General features: G+C 42.8%; 1 protein-coding gene across 1 annotated transcript in view; it reads left to right on the top strand.

Annotated features, from left to right (window-relative positions):
• Positions 1–2,322: 2,322 nt before the first annotated feature.
• The window catches only part of CNTNAP2 (contactin associated protein 2), a 1,334,251-nt gene continuing 1,330,573 nt past the window's right edge, over positions 2,323–6,000 (top strand). Inside the window, exon 1 of the mRNA XM_045005260.1 lies at positions 2,323–2,782. The gene's annotated coding sequence lies outside the window, so the exon portion shown is untranslated. The remainder of the gene's footprint in view (positions 2,783–6,000) is intronic.

Raw genomic sequence — 6,000 nt, 5'->3', positions numbered from 1 at the left:
AATTCTGGGTTGAGATCCCAATGCATGATGGGGCAAAAACAGTGTTGCGGGTGATACTGGGTAAATGTCGCCACTCAATCCTTCCTCCGTGAAAGCAACGGCAGACAATCATTTCGCGCCCTTTTTCACCTGGATTGCCTTGGCAGACGCCATAGCATGTTTTGCCTTTTGTCACTGTCAACGTATGTGTACTGGATGCTGCTGACAGAGGCGGTACTGCAGTGATACACAGCAGCATTCATTTGCCTTTGCAAGGTAGCAGAGATGATTACCATCCCTATTGCACCGTCTGCCATTGTAAATTGGCGATGAGGTGATGGTTATCAGTCATTTTGCACCATTTGCATTTGGAAATTGGCAATGACGGTTATCAATCCTTTTGTACCGTCTGCTGCTGTCATGGGTGCTCCTGGCTGGCCTCGCTGAGGTCGGCCGGGGGCGCATGGACAAAAATGGGAATGACTCCCCGGGTCATTCCCTTTTTTATGTTTTGTCTAAAAATAGAGTCAGTCCTGCCTAGAATATGGGGCAAGTGTACTAGAGAACCAGAGCGCACAGCCGCTCCGTATCAGAGCAGCAGAGATCCCGCAGAAATGATGAGCTGCATGCCATTCTAGGGGGTGCCCCTGCAACAACCCCACCCATTGCTTCCCTCCTCCCCCAACCCTCCTGGGCTACCGTGGTAGTGTCCCCCCATTTGTGTGATGAAGTAATAAAGAATGCAGGAATAAGAAACACTGACTTTTAGTGAGATAAAATGACGGGGAAGCAGCCTCCAGCTGCTATGATAGTCCAGGCAGGACATTAAAGGGTGTGGGGGGAGAGGAGCTCAGCCCCCAGTTGCTATGATGAGGACGGTTACCAATCCTTTTGTACCATCTGCCGGGAATGACCAGGAGTCATTCCTATTTTTACCCAGGCACCCCCGGCCGACCTCACCGAGGCCAGCCAGGAGCACTCACGGGCTGATGATGATGATGGATAGCAGTCATATTGTACTGTCTACCACCAGGAAGGGGATGCTGGTGTTCAGCACTGCAAGACCCCGTCTACCAGCAGCATGCAGTAGACATAGGGTGACATTGAAAAAAGGCGAGAAATATTTTTTTTCCCCTTTTCTTTCGGGGGGGCAAGGATGCAAATTGATGACATACACCCTGAAACACCCGGGAAAAAGTTTTTGACCCTTCAGGCATTTGGAGCTCAGCCAAGAATGCAAATGCTTTTCGGAGACTGTGGGGCCTGTGGGATAGCTGGAGACCTCAGTACCCCCTCCCTCCCTCCATGAGCGTCCATTTGATTTTGTGGCTTTCCGTTACGCTTCACACAGAACTCTGCTGAGTCCCTGCTGTGGCCTCTGTCTATCATAGCCTGGAGATTTTTTCAAATGCTTTGTCATTTCGTCATCTGTAACGGAGCTCTGATAGAACAGATTTGTGTCCCCATACAAGCGATCAGATCCAGTATCTTCCGTACGGTCCATGCTGGAGCTCTTTTTTGGATTTGGGACTGCATCGCCACCCGTGCTGATCAGAGCTCCATGCTAGGCAAACAGGAAATGAAATTCAAAAGTTTGCAGGGCTTTTCCTGTCTACCTGGCCAGTGCATCCGAGTTCAGAATGCTTTCCAGAGGGATCACAATGGTGCACTGTGGGATACCGCCCGGAGGCCAATACCGTCGATTTGCGGCCACACTAACCCTAATCCGACATAGCAATACCGATTTCAGCGCTACTCCTCTCGTCGGGGAGGAGTACAGAAATCGGTTTAAAGAGCCCTTTATATCGATATAAAGGGTCTCATTGTGTGGCCGGGTGCAGGGTTAAATCAGTTTAACACTGCTAAATTCGGTTTAAACGAGTAGTGTAGACCAGGCCTCAGTGGCAAAGCTAGGGAAAGCATGCAGGAGTCAAAGTGCCTATGCTCTGCTTTACTTACTAGATCACATTTCCAACCTAAAGGGAGTTTTTAATGTAAGTGATAGAGCCTGCCAAAGAGGATTTCTGATGGAAATAATGACGGATCCTTTTACACTGATATTAGTGTTGTCATCTAATAGCTCACTGTGGACAGAGGCTGGGATTTTCAGGTAGGCTAATGAATGAGAATTTAGGTGCCTGATTCCCTTAGGTACTTTTGAAACCTGAATCAGATGTCACAGGCTGGTTAGCCCTTTTGAGGGGACTCAGGCTCAGCCTTTCCTGTGAGATAGAACTATTCCCCAGCTGATCCTGATCTGGTGGGTTAATTACCATTACTGAGCCCAGCTGTGAAAGAGTCAAGGCCACAGAGGAGAATTCAGTCTGGGAAAGAGATCTACGACAAAGGTTTAGTAACAGCCTAATGAAGGCAAGTTAGAGAAGACCTCCAGGAATCAGGTTAGGCTCCTGGAGCAGGGAGGTTTGTGAAAGAAGCTGCTGTACTTGTTAGGGAGAGTAGGTGGGGGAATTGCTGGGAAGAAGGCCTTGGAGGGGAAAAATCCTGCCAGGCAGTACTTGGCTTTAAAAGTACAGAAAAACTCTGCTGAGCCTAGGAGTAGGGGCAAAGAGCAGCAAACTTCAGTGTTCCCCAAGAAGGGCAGAAGAACTGTGTGTTTGGATGTTTGTTTGGATTTTCAGTTAGACTTTCTTTTCCCTAAAAGAGGACTGTTCTTTAAAGATGGCTTAGCTGGAGAGTTGGGCTATGGAAGATGTAGCAAGAAACAGGTTATCTCAGGGCCAAAGAGGGTGCTGGAGATGAAGACTTCTGCAATGCTGCCTTCATGCTAGGGGATGCTGTTGTGGTGAGTGAAAGCCTATCCCAGACAAAAGTTAGGGTCCTAAATCTTAGACACCTGTGTTTGAAAATTGGGGCTGCATTGAATAAACAGTGGTCAAATCAGAAAGGGGCTGTTTATAAGTAAAAAGGAAACAAATTGGTCTAGCTAGTGAATGATACCAAAGTTATGTTCTAGGTGCATAGCTTTTTAAAACTGTGTTTTGAAATTGGCAACATTACTTCTCCGCCCATCCCCCATTGTATTTAGAAAAGAACAAAAGTAATCAGAGCTCTACTGCTTGCTTGTTGTTTGCATATATAAGGTTCATCACTCTGATGACCAAAATTCTTCTGTTGAGGAGATTGTTGATACAGAGCACCAGGCTGGAAAGTAGAGATAACTCTGTGTGTCACTATTGCAGTTTAATGAATCCCCCAATTTAACCCCCCCCACGTGCGCTCACTTCTTTCCTCTATTGCACAGGTGGTAAAATCCTATTAGAGCTGATCTAGCGGATGGCAGAATAGGTGGGGAACTCTCAGCTTCTCTACCTCTTGCAGCCTAAATAGGATTTTGAAGTATAAAATAAATGTTAATCTTTCCAAGTAGAGATGCTAATCTGAAAACAGCTCTTGGTTCAATATTGGGTTCCTGCCAGCTCTGATAACAGCTCATGATTTATGAAGATTTAGTGTGGATTGAGATGTCAGCTTGGGACTCAGACTCCAGGCTTCCTTAAGAAATGGGAAGAAGATGAGGGTTTATGCTTGTCTGAGATTTAGCATCATAAAACTTAACTGTGTGCAGTTCATGGGTTGTCACATTTCAAAATTGATCCCTCTTTGTTGTCCACTGGAATTGTTGTTAGAAAAGAAGTAGGTGTTCATTGAGGCCCTGACCTCTCCACACAGTCATCTGTTATCCCTTTATTTCCACTGCAGAGTCCTAACAAATGCTCTGGTTTCTTGCTTTCAAGCAAAGTGACAAGTTCCTTTTAGCCATTTGATGTACAAACCACACAGGTACAAATGTTCTGATGTATTAAGGATATAAAACTGATCCGTTTCAGAGAAACATATAATCAGTGTGGGAAGCTCCTTTTAAAACTCATTCAAGAATTAGCATGTGCTAAATAAAAGTAAACTTCATTATCTATTTTAGAAGTAGAAAATCTCTAGGAAAGGAAACACAAAAATATTCACTTTTTCTAATGGTTTGGGGATAAAAATCATTTTCTTCTAATTTACAGCCATTTAGAAAAGAGTATATAACTTAAACACATGAAAGCTTTAACATCCCAGACTGTTAAATGGTAATACAATAAACACTGGGGCAAACTCTGCTCTACAACACCAGTGTAAATCTACAGTAATTCTGTTGACAGCAGTGGCATTATTTCAGTTTCACACTTAGTGTAAATGAGGTCTGAAAAGCTGGCCCTATTATAATAGTATAGAAAGCATATGTGACTAAAGTGTATTATTTTTCTGAATAAAACTCAGAAGAAACTGTCATTAAGACAGACAATTCTCTGAATGTTGATAAGAGGCATGTTTTGCATCCCTATATTTTGATGTTTTTTAAGCTGCTGTGTCTTGTTCTTGGAAAATGGCCATTTAAACTGAAACAGTCAGAGCTCCTATTGCTTTTTGGACTCAATTTGCAGTTAGTTGTGAAACTTATTAGGCTGTGAGGCAATGAAGTCCAGCATCTACATTACCAATTACTGTGTCCTTTATCATTAGTTAAGTTTAAAAGTTGATTTTGCTCTTTTTAATATATGGTATCTGGAAGAGAGAGAGGCTTTGATTTGCAAAAGTGTTTTTTTTTTCCAGGACTTGGAAAATCCTCTGTCTCTAAGCTGTCTTTCAACAAATAGACCCACATTTTCACTCATTTACTTCACAGCACAGACCACATGGATTAGAACAAAATATGTGCTCCAAGATCTGCAAACAACACTGCTACTTCAGTGTTAATTTGGAATGATAGTAGCCCAGTGAATTATTCTGTCTGTTCAATGGAGTGGGAGAACTGACTTTCTGTCAGTAGTTGGTTCATAAATCAATTTAAAGGAGGAGAATTGCCATTGAACCACACTTTGAGCAGCAGCAGTGCTTTGATGTCCTTTTTAATTTCTTGTCAAAGCTGGTGATGGGCTATACCAGCCAAATAAGATATTCTGAACTGAAGGATCTGGAAATGTAATGTGATGTCACATCTTTAATACTTTTTTTAAAGCAGTGGATACTAACTGTAAATTAAGGTAATGAATTTCAAAATTGCAGATGTTGACCTGAAATTCCCAGACTCTGCATTTCTAAAGTACTATGTTCACTTCCATATTTGTCAATCCAATCTGTCTACAAAGTAGAAGTCTTAACTTCAAATTTTTTATCTAAGGGTTTGATCTGAAGCCCATTGAAATCAATGGACACCTAAAGTCATTTTAATAAAGCATTAAAGCATATGCTTAAATACTTTAAATTAGACCCTAATTTAATGTTATGACTGTTTTAAACATAGTATTTTCATTTTACAACAGGGAAGTTGAGATAAGGAATTAAATTGACCCACTCTGTGTCCATGAACAAGTCAGCATCAGAGCCAGGACTATGTTTCAGGAGTCCTGTCTTTCAATCCCATTAATTGACCACTAGACCTCATCTGTCTCTCAGTGAGGGATTTTAGGTGCAACTTGAAGAGCAGTAGGTCACTGACCCAGTAGCTGAGTGTATTACTGTGTGGAAGAAGAGGATTGGTCCTTTGCACTCCCACTCTAGCTTGGTGAGGTATTTGTGAAAAATCTCCCTGGGCTTTTAGAATCAGCTCTTGTTCTGTGCTCTCCACTATGTCATCCTCATACTTCCCCTAATCTACCTCACTCTGGGGAGAGGTGTTTAGATGACTGTGTGTGTTAGGATAGGTGCCAAAAGTGTCCCTAGTGTTGGTCCTTTGAAGTTAACAATTGTTTTTTTCTGGAAAAGTCCCTGATTTTTTGCTAAATCCAAGCTGCTTCTCTTCCTAGCTGATGGTGGTAATATTCTGTGACTTGCAAAAGGGGCTCCTGTTCTGCTGGCTACTATCACAGAGATGGTGTGATTAATCTTTTTTGGTCTAGCAAGCTGGAGTGTGATTACATCTCTGAATCCCAGTAGCTCTGAGTTGGCAGATTCAGAGAAATCTGAATCCATGTCATGTCCCCAAATCTCTGGGTTATCAGCAAGGTTCTGCTACAGGTG

This window comes from Mauremys mutica, chromosome 2, assembly GCF_020497125.1.
Source record: "Mauremys mutica isolate MM-2020 ecotype Southern chromosome 2, ASM2049712v1, whole genome shotgun sequence".
In the NCBI taxonomy this organism is placed as follows: domain Eukaryota; kingdom Metazoa; phylum Chordata; order Testudines; family Geoemydidae; genus Mauremys; species Mauremys mutica.
This window is presented reverse-complemented; position numbering and strand designations above follow the sequence as displayed.